Here is a 13748-nt window from a genome sequence, read left to right on the forward strand (position 1 = left end):
TGACCTTGCTTCCAAGGTCCCTCTCAAACTATGATTCTATGATTCTTTCTTCTAGAAGTTTTTAAGGATAAATGCTTATAATGGTTTTCTAAACTATAGAAGCTCACATTTATAGAAAGCACTGGATTAAGAATCAGAAAATATTGTAATCTTACAAGGCATTGTAGCAATGGTACACTTTTTAGACTTGCAAAATAGAAAAGATAGACAAAACCAGAAGTGAGCTTGTCATATTTGAGAATGTTCCTGCAAAATACTTTTGTATGGTGTTTTGGTTGGTGACTCCTAATTCTAATTGAAGATCTCATTACTGATCCAGTTGTTAGTTTATCTGGAAGTTCTGAGTTCTTTCTGAAGGCAGTCATTATTGTCATCATCCTCATAAACAACAAGCATTTATGAAGCATATATTATGTGTCAGGCACTATGCTAAACACTAAAGATAAAAAGAAAGGCAAAAGCATATAAACAAAATAAAAATGCCCCTACCCTAAAGGAGTTCACATTTTAATGGAAAAGACAACATACAAACAACTATGGGAGTACTAGATATATCGAGCGTCAATAGGAGGTAAGTCAGAAAGAAAATAGCTGCAGACCAGCCATGAAATAGCTAGGAGTCTAAAGATGATAAAAGCCAAAAGGTAGAACAGCAGAAATCCATGCTAATCACATAATTTGTGCTGTTTTTCTTTGAAGATTTTTACCTGGTGTTACAAAGGCCAGTAGAATTGAGATTTAGGAAGAGAAGTAAGAAAATTGTTCTAGTGGCATTAGGAGGATGTTTTGTTTGTGTTTCTCTCAGATGAAACTGACAACTATGATTTTTACTAAATGCCTGTGAGTTTCCCAGCTTGAGGAGATTCCCAAAGAGCTGCTAGAATATCTTCACATTCTCTGACTTAGTGGGGCATATTACCATTTTTTACAGAGAATAAGGGAAATGATTCAAGAAGGAGAACATGAATAAGTTATTTGTAAGTAGTTCTGCTTCCATTAGGACGTGGGTTCTTATCATAGGGTCAATGGGGAGGTTACAGGGGAGGGGGAGTGTCTATAAACTTTTTTTTTGTTTTTGTTTTTTGCGGGGAAATGGGGGTTAAGTGATTTGCCCAGGGTCACACAGCTAATAAATGTCAAGTGTCTGAAGCCAGATTTGAACTCAGGTCCTCCTGAATCCAGAGCCAGTGCTTTATCCACTGCACCACCTAGCTGTCCCATCTATAAACTTTGATGGGGAAAAAATACATCTTAATTTTCGCTAACCCTTAGTTTCCTTCATAGTTCCATGCATTTTACTTTATGTATTTAAAAATATTATGTATAGACAGATTCTCCCGGATTCATCAGGCTGACAATGGGACAAATTATGTATGTGTGTATATAAGTATACATGTATATATTTAAGTATATGTGTACACATACAGGTAAATATTTTACTTATGTAATGCTTCTTATTAAGAATTATTGGTTGGGACAGCTAGGTGGTGCAGTGCATAGAGCACTGGCCCTGGAGTCAGGAGTACCTGAGTTCAAATCTGGCCTCAGACAGTTAACACTTACTAGCTGTGTGACCATGGGCAAGTCACTTAACCCCAATTGCCTCACTATAAAAAAAAAAAAAAGAATTATTGATAAGGAAAAACAGGAAGTTATCTAAGGAGAATGAGACTACAAGGGGTCTTCATTTATTTCAAGAGGTTTTATACAAAAGCTGAAAGCACAGACTTGCAAACACAGAAGAATTTTTAAAAGTGACATAGTACACAAAAGATTGACTCTCAAGAAAACTGAAGCCCAGGATTGGCTGAGGCTTTTAAAGAATGGTTTATAAGAAAAACCTCTTAACCTCATCTGGAGGCTAGAAGAAACATAAGAAATATCATTCCACCATTTTAAAGTGGATGGGAAGATTGTTATAGGTGACAGAAAGAAAACAGAATTGCTTAATTCATATTTTGCTTCTGTTTGTCCTGTGAAGGAGGAATGATTTCCATATCTAAAAGGGTCATACTTGCAGTTTTAGGAAGGGGTTGAAAAGCAAGAGAAGTGAGATAATTAAAGATTACCTAGTTGCTCTCAATGAGTTCAAGTCAATCAGTGAGCCAGTCAACAAGTATTTATTAAATGACAAATAACTGAACACACACACACACACACACACACACCAAACAAACAAAAAAACTAATGCCTTCTCTCAGATCAATTGAAACCCAAGGAACTAAAAGTAAAGGCCAGTAGGATTGTTGAGGCACCACAAGCGATTGTTGAAGGATTGTTAATAGAAGAAGTGTTATTGTACTGGAAAATAACAAAAGACTCAGGACAGAGCTAAGAAGGCAAAGGAAAGGCAGTTAAGCTCTCAGAGCTCTTGACCCAATTACTCCCCCAAAACTCCAAACACTGCCAAAAGAATTCCTGGAACACCAGAATCCACAAAAGGACAGGCTGAGATCATTTTCCAGCCAAAGACAGCTTAGAAGTTTGGCAGGAGGGGCCTGCCAAACTGGCATGGGAGTGGAGTCCAACACTCATACTGACACAAATCCAGCCCCAGGAAGACTACACAAGAGAAATTTACCCCTGAGCCTCCAAATCAGGTGCAGCACTCATGTCTTCTGGAACTAAACTCACAGTCTGTTGAGAGGGCTGAAAATCATTGGACTACCTGAAAAGCATGATCAAAATAAGAGTTTAGACATCATCTTCCAAGAAATTGCCCTGATTTTCTAGAAGCAGAAGGTAAAATAGAAATTGAAAGAATCCACTGATCAGATCATGAAAGACATCCCAAAATTAAAACTCCCAGGAATATTATAGCCAAATTCCAGAGCTCCCAGGTCAAGGAGAAAATATTGCAAGTAGCTAGAAAGAAATAATTCAAATACTGTGGAGCCATGGTTAGGATAGCACGGGATCTAATAGCTTCTACATTAAAGGACCAGAGGACATGGAATATGATATTCTGGATGGCAAAGGAATTGGGATTACAACCAAAAATTATCTATCCAGAATAACTGATTATAATCTTTCATTGGAAGGAATGGGACTTCAATGAAAAAGAGGACTTTCAGGTATTCATGATAAAAAGACCCAAACTGAATATAAAATTTGACTTTCAAATGCAAAACCCCAGAGAAGCATAAAAAGGAAGTTCTACAATATTCCAGAGACTGATAAAATTAATATAATGACATTCACAAGGAAATACACCTGGAGAACTTCAAAATTTGTGTAGAATTCCTCTTCTGTTTAGACATCTTCCACGATGGTGGACACTTTTGGACAGCATACATCTCCCCATTTTATGCCTGGCCTGAGATTAATAATCAGTGGGTAATCAAACAAAATTATCCATTATTACAGCCTTCAAGGAATCTTGTAGGCAGCACATATATAGGAGGCATCTTGTTGGAGGATAGCTTTTAAGGCAGTACTTGCTCCATGGCAGGGATTCTTAACCTAGGATCTAAAAATTTGCCTTTAAAAATAGCTAGATTTATTTCATTATGTTTAGTTTCCTTTGAAACCTTTTAAAAATTAAGCAATTAAAAAGATTATTCTAAGAAGTGGTCCATAGGCTTCTTCAGACTACCAAAAGGGAGCTATGACATACAAAATATTAAGAAGTCCCGTTTTATGAAACCAAATATTTTATTCCATTAACAAACAATAAGCATAGTGGGATCTTTACTGCAATTTCCCTATTTTTTCATCCATAATGTATTGCTAAAAAGAATATTGTTGTTGTTCGTTCTTTCTTTTTTAAGGAGGACCAATGACATCATGAACATAATGTCATGACTTGAATAACATTCACAAAAACCAGCATGATCTCATTTAATACCCTCATCAAGGATTTCTTCTATGCAGATGTAAATTATTATTTTTTTTAAATTTCCTATAGATGGGAAAGAAGACATTATGTTTCTCTCCAGCATATTTTTTTTCTTTTTTCTTTTCCTATCCTTTTCTTTTTGGTAATAAAGCCTGCAATTTTCACCATGGAAAAAATAACAAAAGAGCAAATTTTCCTAATAGCAATGAAGGTAGATTTTTCATTCTAGATAATTATGATATTATTTATTGGGTGAGGAAAACAGATTATGAAACAGTTGGCTTAGGAATACTTGCACAAGAAATAGAGGATCCCTGAGAAACATAAGAGGTTCATTAAGAAAAAGCATGGTGAACTTAATTTCTTTATTTTTATTATTTTTTTCTTGTAGGGCAATGGGAGTTAAGTGACTTGCCCAGGGTCACACAGCTAGTAAGTGTCAAGTGTCTGTGGCTGGATTTGAACTCAGGTCTCCCTGAATCCAGAGCTGCTGCTTTATCCACTGTGCCACCTAGCTGCCCCCTCATTTTTTTTTGTGGGGCAATGGTGGTTAAGTGACTTGCCCAGGGTCACAGAACCAGTAAGTTTCAAGTGTCTGAGGCTGGACTTGAACTCAAGTCCTCCTGAATCCATGGCTGGTGCTTTATTCACTGTGCCACCTAGTTGCCCATCTGTCCCCTCATTTTTAACAGTTATTAAGATGTTATATCATGAAAATAGTGTAGATAATAGCATACCTAGATTTCAACTAAGAATTTTAAACTTTCTCTGATATCTTTATAGTAATTATGTATGTAAGGACTACATGACAATATAGTTAGGAAAATCTGGAGTGAATTGGAAAGATGTATTGTAAATATATTTTAATTTACTAGGGCTAATTTGGGGGGCTTAATCTGACTGGGGTACTTAATCTGGGACTGTTGACTGTTTGGTTATCTGACTGCTATTAACTTAATATGGGCCATTTAAAAGTTTCTCTACACTGCTCCCAAATTGACAAGCAAAAGATTAAGAAGCCTCTTAACTAAATAATCAAAGCAGAGTTTATTTATGAGATACCATTTAAAATTAAGAATACAGGGAAATAAAATGTACAACCTGACTGTGTTCTGGCATGTCTCTTTCCATCTGCTGTGCCTGGAACTTTTTTAGCCTCCTCCTGCATACCAACAGACCTTATTCTAGCGTTCCCCTCACTGAAAAGCCCCCATGCTCTGTATCAGCCTTTGTCCCTTCTTGCTCTTAGCTTTTTATCTTTCCCCTGTCTCTAAGTGCTCCAGCCTTTCAGTTCTCTTAATCTTCTTTCTCCAACCTGTACCCTGTGCTGACCGCGTCTGTGCTCTCCGCTGCCTGCCTCCTCTGGCGCCCCCCCTGTTCTGTCTGTCTGCTCCATCATCCCCCCCCCACTTACTGTCTAACTCCCTTGTATATATATATCTTCCTTCTAACTCCTCAAATCTCGGGCACCCTGTGCCACCCCCCCCACACACACACACCAAGCTAATCCGCCAGCTGCACTAGGGCTGAGGCTAGGGAGGACTTGCAAGTGTCCTGTGCATACCACACCCAGGGCTTCAGGGCTCCAGGGTCTGTGCCCCCTGCTGTGCGCCCAGGGACCTCTGCCAGGCTATGCCAGAGGCTGGCCTGGACGAGCCCGGGATCTCTCAGATAGATCTGCTCAGGGCAGAGGGAGCTGGGGCTTTTTCCCCTAGCCATCTGACCTGGCCTCTCATACAACCCACTGGGCTTTTTGGCTCCACTGAAGAGGAGGGGGAGGGGCATCAACCCCTCCCACACAGAGCAGAAAAACTTGAAGGCCTAAGACTTTCTAGTCTCAGCCCAAAGGTAGGGTCCCCAAATCAAAATAAATTTCCACAGTATCTAAAGATAATTTATTAAAGGGAAATCTCTAGTGTTGTGCCTTAGGAAGCTGTCTTTTCTATTGTTCCATTCAATATTTATACCAGCAACTTAAAAGAAGGCATAGATAGTATATAAGAAAAGCTATGAACCAGAAGTGGGTAAGAGTTATTGAAAATATTTTGTTGAAGATCATTGAAAGGAGAAACAAAAAAAACATATTCTCATAGATGTTTACTAAAACCACCGGAAAAGAAGGGGACTATAAATGAAGATTTTTTGGAAACAGGCAGATGAGATTCTTGGCAAAGGGGAAAATACAATGAGTGATTCAAAGTGTTGTCATGCCTGTAGAAATTTTCTCTTACAAAGAAATTAACTATTCTTAATCTTTTAAAAAAATAATTTAATCCTTCAAAGGGTGTAGAAAGCAGTGAGTGCAACTCCTATTCTTGATCTGATTCTAAAAAGCAGGAACTTGTTGTTAAAAGTAGAAATAATGATAACCTTTGGTAGAAATGATCCCTCTGTCTTAAATTATATGATGGAAAATTAGAAGATATCTATTTAAGCATGCTCTGATCATATCTTTGGTGAACTAAATTTCAAAGAGTTCAAGCAAATATAAGCTAGAATATCATGAGCTAAAATTATTTAGAGAAAATCTACCTATCAGCATTAGGAAGCTTTTAAGAATGAAATCCCGAGGATAGGAAGAGGAATTATCCCAAAGGGAATGAAAAGTGAAGAAGTAGCCAGTAGCTAAAGAGGAAATTCATCAATCACCCTTAGCATGTATATGTATGTGTTTATATATATACATATATATATATATGTATATGTATATATGTATGTGTATGTGTATATATGTATATATATGTGTATATACATATATACATATGTGTATATATATATACACATATATATATAAGAGATAAAAGATGAAGACAAAGAAGAACAAGAAGGAGAAGAACAAAAAGAACAAGAAGACTTTATGGAGTACTTATTTTATGTGCAAAATATACCCTCTGCAAAGTACTTTATAAATATCACACTTGGTCCTCAAAATAACCCTGGGAGGTAGTTGCTATTATTAAAACCATTTACAGTTGAGGAAACTGAGATAGATAGAACTGATTGATCAAGGATCACAAGGCTATTAGGGTAAGGCCAGATTTGATCTCAGTTTTCTGATTTCAGGTCAGTCACTCTATCCTCTACACCATCTAGGGTCAAAAGTGGAAGATGAATGAAATGTGGGAGGGTCTTATATGAATTAATTCAGGACTGCTATATAACATAATGAGGTGTTGCTAGCAAAGTATACTATGAACAACAAAAATTTGGTAACAAGAGTGGAACAAATCTAAACACAAAATGGCTAATAGACAGCTTAGATCTAAATTACAACAGTGAGTAAGCTATAATTAGATGGTGTCTAGGTTCCCAAGATGTGTTTGTCACTCACTACTCTAAGATGAACCATATACTCAATATCGTTTCTTTCACTATATGCTTTAAAAGTTCATGGTGAATAGGAAAATTACTGAAGAACTATATAAGGTCAACCATTTCCTGATTTTTCAGAAAAGGAAAACGATTCTACAAATTAAAGACTAATAAACCTGACTTCAATTCCTAAAAAAATTATAAATTTTATTTTTCTAAGTAAAGCTAGCATATATTTAGAAAATAAAGTAGGGATCCCAAAGAGCTGTCATGGCTTCATTAAGAAGAGAAAACTTGGCAGGGGAACATGGTTTGAATAGGTGGGGCATGATATCTGTCTTCAAATATTCTAAAGGATGTCAGGTGGAGGAGGGCCTACATTTGTTTTGTTTTGCTTCAGTATCTAAGTGCAAAGCATATGCAGATTTCAGTTCAATATAAAATAGAACTGTCAAATAATCAGAGTCATTCTTCAATGAAAGCATTACCTAGATTACCTGAGCATTTTCCTTCATGGAGCATGTTTAAGCAGAAGGTGACTGGACCTGTTAGTGATATCATAGAGAAGATTCATGCTTCATTTTGGTATTTGCATAGTTGACCTCTAGGGTAATTTTGACCTCTGAGATCCTGGGGAGGGGGTGTCTATTCCTGGCTCTATTTTTTAAAATAAATCTATTATGTTAAATTTAAAAACATTCTCTTCTCCAGGCCTCAATTCCCTCAGATATAAAAATAAATCTTTTAGATTAGGTGATCTCTAAGGTTCCCTCTGGCTCATATTCATTTGTTATATGAAGATACCCAGAAGAAATGTGGATTAAAAGGAAATGACAGCCCAAGAAGAAATTTGATGGATAGCTTTCAGGGACAGGGGAGAAATATGAAAAGGAGTTTCTAAAAAAAAATAGAGAAGGTTACAAGGACTAAATCTGTTATTTCATTGGTATAGGGTGTCCAAAACAGATGTTGAAGAGAGGATGAAGAGTCTTCCTTGAGTGTGAGAAACGCAGCATATTACTGTACCCATCAGAAAGACAAGTTAAATAGAAGCAGTTCAGGTAGAGGGCAGTGAGGGACTGAGGCAAGTAAGCAGATAATTTAGTTAATTATTCACATATTCTCAGAGGTACTGTTTATATCTGAGTTATTCAAACTCAAACCTTCACTTTATTTAAGGTTTCAAAACCTGACCTATTTTGGTCTATCTAGTCTCCTTCCATAGGAAGGCAAGTGTCTAAAGAGAAAGTTATGTTTGGTATTTGTCATTACAGGGCTTGACACAGTTTGCCTGGGGCATACAGGAAAGTTTCTAAGTTAGGTGCAGAGTGCAGCCTTTTGGTAGCCCAAGGGAGATTCTCCCTCCTCGAGATGAGTAACAGGATATAAAAGGAAGGTGGAAAGGGATGATTTGCTTGTTGAACAGATAGCTAATTAGAGAATCAGCTCAAAGTCTCTAATCCTGCATATAAATAAAACACCCATATAAGAATGAAAAAAAGATATATCTTTTTTTTTTTTCAACAAATATATGAGCAGCTACTAAATGTAAGATACTGTGCTGGGAAAATAGCCCTTTCTTAGCTTGAGAGGTATTTTGACACATACTTAGTAGGTAAAATTCTTCTTACTGCTTTCTAAGGGGCTTGTTCACATCAGAAACTTTGGCAATCAAAATGCTCTTCATTCACTTATTATTTTTCCATCTTTCACACCAAAGGCTAGAAAAAGTAAGCCACAGGAAGCATATTTGTCCAATAACATGAATTTAAGATGAAATAATTTATCTTTGTGGCTATACTGCTGAGTTGAAATCTCTATTTTTGCATGATTTTCAGTACATCATATCTTTTCTATACAGGATTAATGAATTATTTGTAAATAATTTGTAAATTAGTGAATTTGTAAATAGAAGTTTTACAAATCTGAAAATCAATTAACTTGAAATGAACTCATTTTCTTAATACAGATAATGTAATCTGTTCTGATGATTAATAAATATTCACTCCAAAGGTTGCTTATAAGAATTATACATCTTTTTAATTTTAAAATAAATATACAAGTATTATTATTACTAGCATTTATATAACACTTTAAGGTTTGCAAAGCGTTTTTCAAATACTATCTCCTTTGATCCTCATAAAACCTGTAGGGTAGATGCTATTATTGTCATTTTACACATGAAGACACTGAGGCTGAGAGGGATTAATTGACTTGTTTAGAGTTATAGGATAACAAACTCAGGACTTCCTGAATTCAAGCCTCTTCCTTGAACAGCTCCTTGAGCAGCTTGACCTCTTCAGTACGCCCATTTTGTTTTCAATCTCTCCATGTTTAGTGACTCCTTACTTGCTACCTTTAAACATATTCAAATCTTCCCAATATTTGTAAAACATTTACTTTATTCATTCATCGTCTGTATTTATTTTTCTATATATTTCCTCCCTTTCATAACCAAACACCTAGAATATGCTTTCTACCCTGGATGTCTCTATTTCCTTTCCTCTCAGTCACTTTTCAACACCTTGCAATCTGATTTTTAACCTCATCTGACTCAATTGAAATTGTTTTATTCAAGGACATCGATGATAATATAAGTGTCAAATCTAGTGGCATCTTCTTACTCTTCATATTTCTTGATCTCTCTGCAAAATTCAAAAAAATTTACTACCCCACACTCCTCACTGCTACCCTTTCCTCCTTCCATATTTGTGATACTGCTCTTTAATGATTCTCCTTCAATGTGCTTTCCTACTCCTTTGAAGATTAGCATATATTTCCCACCATCGTAATTAAGGTATAGCATAAGGCTATGACCTGGTCTCTTTTTTCTCTTTCCATTTTCTTACTTGATACTCTCTCCAAATCCCATGGATTTACCTGTTCTCTTCTGAGGAATAGTTCTATATTACTAATTGCCTATACAATACTAATGGAATGGCCCATAGGCAAGTGCTTTACATTTAACCCAAAGAATATATCTATCCCTCTAAAATATTTTGTAATTTATAACTTCCTAATTTCTGTTCAAGGTACCACCATCTTTCCAGTCACTTCATTTCACATATTTGGAGTTACCCTCAACTCTTCTCTCGCCTTCTCTTATCCTCAATATATAATCACTTCCAAAATTGTATTCAAACTAACTCTACAATACCTTCAACAACTGACCTGTTGTTATTCATATATTATTTTTTTGGGGGGGGAGGGCAATCAGGGTTAAATGACTTTCCCAGGGTCACACAGCTAATAAGTGTCAAGTGTCTGACGTTGGGTTTGATCTCAGGTTCTCCTGAATCCAGGGCCAGTGCTTTATCTACTGTGCCACCTAGCTGCCCCATCTCCAAATATTCTTGTACAATTAATCATCTTTATGCCTTTGCACAGGCTCTCTTCAAGATTTATAAAGTACACTTTCCTTATCTTTGCCTCTTAGAATTTTGAGGTTCTGTCAAGGCTCAACTCACGTGTCAACCCTACTTTAAATTAATAGATATTTGCTTTGCATGTTACGTTGCAGGTATGTTATATTTACTTTTCTTTATTCACTTTGTGTATTATTTTTCACCTCAACAGAATGTAAGCTCCATTAGTACATTTATGATTTTAATTTTGTCTTTGTATTCCCAGGGCCTAGCAGCACGTAGTAGACAATGGCTAAGTAGTGTTTTTTACTGTAACAAATATATGAATCCAGTCTAATGTCTTCATTTATTTCTCAATAAATCATATATTCTCATTCTTACAAATAGGGGAAAATATATCATGTCCAAAAGTAGATTTAGTTTCATGTTGTCTATTTTTTCCTGATATTCACATAAAATTAACCAAAAAAACCCAATTTTCATCTTGTGACCTTCCATGAAGATACAAATGTAGTGAATATCCATGAAAAATCAGCACTAATTCTTTGATGGGCAAAATGGAAACAGTAGATTGACTTGTTCTCTATGTTAGTCAAAAATAATTTTCAATTCTGTTTTCCTAATAAGCTATCCAAATAAGAGATGCTGTGATTTCCCAATTTGCCATATGCTATATTTAAGCCCTAGCAAATATAAATGTGTCTATGCATTCACATGAGGAGTTCTAGTAGCATGAAGCAGTAGGGAAAATAGGGAGCTAATTATTTGTAAAACAAAAACAACAACGAAAACAACTACAAAAATTTTTGTTAAAATATAAGATATTGAAATTTATCCAGCTCATGGAGATTCCTATAAGAAATGTAAGCAAATATTGTTAAGAATAATAAATAAATATTTTAATGATAGGAATGTATAATCCCAAATCTTGAATCCATTAGCATAAAAATAAAAATAACTGTATTTCATGATAAAACAAAATGTTGTCTAATTTTCATAGGTATGGAACTATCCATTAATTCATTAATCTGGGTAATGCTTATGCTCCTTTGCAAATTATAACAATTTATTTGCTTCAGGTTATCTTTATTATGGTCATAATGGACTAGAGTTGTTAATCAAGACTGGGAGAGCTGTAAATTTTGGCTAGGTAGTAAAGCTAGGGGACATCAATTATTCAAACTAAGATTGTTGACCCAATTCATAAACATAAAAAATGTATATAACACTTTGGTATGAAAAAACTTCCTTCATGGCATATGAATTTAAAATCTACACAAAAGGAAAGTACAGTGGAGCTAGAACCAAACAATAACTGTTAAAATGGTTTCTTCCTCAAATAATTGATAAGAACTCTTATTGTAGTTCCCACCCACAAGGTTCCTAAAAGGAATCATAGGCAGCTGAGTCTCATCTTTATATTAGACATGCTGATGGAATATATTTTAAATGTATCATTGAAAAATTTGGTGAATGACAACTCACTGACAAAAAATTAATAATTTCTACAGGAGAAACTCAAAAGCAAGTAGACTGTTAGTTGTGGAGATTGGCAGTAAGAATAAGGGCTAGAAGAAGCATCGTTGCTACAAAGTTGGCAGTGTCACAAAGTCAGTACAGTGTTCTAGAAAAGCAAGGAAACTTATTTGCAGATGGGCTATATTGGGCTGCCTGTATTGCTCTGTGGGGCCTATTCCCAATAGCACAATTTAAGGAAAAGGTACAGAAACCTGCCTATAATCAAGCTGACCAACTTTAACCTTTTTTTGGACACCTTTAGTTCATTTGAATTTTTCATTGAAGATGAAGCATGTTCAGGTAAACCTGCAGAGCTTATTGGAGGAGTACAATAACATTATCTACTGATTTAGGGAAGGATTTGTTCAATTGACTCTATCTTTTCTTGCATGGACTGATTGGCAGGGAGGCCAAATACAAACGCAAGATGGTTCCTGTGTCTGTGTTTTCCATGTATCTTGTGACAAGAATAAGTATGTACATGTGTGGGAGTATGTATGTATGTTTGTATGCATCAATGAGTTTTTTCTGAGATTGTTAGACCAAGTCTAACAATAGGTTAGTGACCACAAAGTAGTGCACATAAAGGAGCTGTTGGACTTATATTACAGAAGCAATTGGATATGTACTTCAAGAAGCCTGTGTTCAATTCCCAACTCTTAATATTTATTTATTAACTGTGTAACTTGAAGGCATATCTCTTAATGAGTCTCAGTTTCTCTATTAAAGGGGGAAGAAATACCATGTAGTACATATCTTAGAGGTTTCTCATTACTTCTAAGATATAGCTCTGTATAATGTCTGTTATGTCACTCAAGACCATCACCCTGAAGGTAAGTCTAAGAGTCAAGACATTATAGGAATCAGTGGCTTTAAACTATTTGAACTTTCTAAAAGAATGTCATGAGACTAGGGATGGTTATTTGATTATGAAAAGGAATCATGAATTATGAAAAATCAGCGGAAAGCTAGGTGGGGGGGGGCAGCTAGGTGGCACAGTGGATAAAGAAAGCACCGGCCCTGGATTCAGGAGGACCTGAGTTCAAATCCGGCCTCACACACTTGTCACTTACTAGCTGTGTGACCCTGGGCAAGTCACTTAACCCTCATTGCCCCACCAAAAAAAATTAAAAAGAAATATTGAAAGTCCACTTAGGAAAGATTCTCTAAAATCTTGCACCCACCAAGGGTACTAGCCTTGTCTTATGTTATCCCTATTTATATACTCTCTACTCCATGCAAACTAGATTATTTAATTTCTCTTTCACACACCTTAGACTCTTTTGCCTCTGATATTTTTGACCTGCTGAGTCTTTTTTTTTCCTTTTTTTCATGATGGGGCGGGGGGAGCAGAATCAGGTCTTCCTATATTACCCAGGCTGAAAGTATAAACATCATTCATGGACCAATCCCACTTCTGAATGGCCTAGAAGCTTTGAGATGTATTGTTTCTGACATAGGTTGGTTTGCTTCTCCCTAAGCATCATGGTGCTTCTGTAATCTCCCAACTCTAGGGTAAGGCTAACTGTATTAGTGCAATATATCAGCTTCAGCATCTCTGTGTAGCAGAGATTAAAGGCATCAACTGCCATATGTGGCATATGCTGCCACACCTGGCATGAGCTCTTACTGGTCCTTGAAAACTTTCCTCAAATACTCCATCCTCCATAGGTGCCGTGTCTATACTCTGTTAGGCATAATCTTCTACTTTGAAA

General features: G+C 36.0%; 1 protein-coding gene across 1 annotated transcript in view; it reads right to left on the reverse strand.

Moving 5' to 3' along the window:
- The window catches only part of PTPRD (protein tyrosine phosphatase receptor type D), a 2680207-nt gene that overhangs the window by 1930495 nt on the left and 735964 nt on the right, over positions 1-13748 (reverse strand).

This window comes from Dromiciops gliroides, chromosome 1 (assembly GCF_019393635.1).
Source record: "Dromiciops gliroides isolate mDroGli1 chromosome 1, mDroGli1.pri, whole genome shotgun sequence".
Classification (NCBI taxonomy): Eukaryota; Metazoa; Chordata; class Mammalia; order Microbiotheria; family Microbiotheriidae; genus Dromiciops; species Dromiciops gliroides.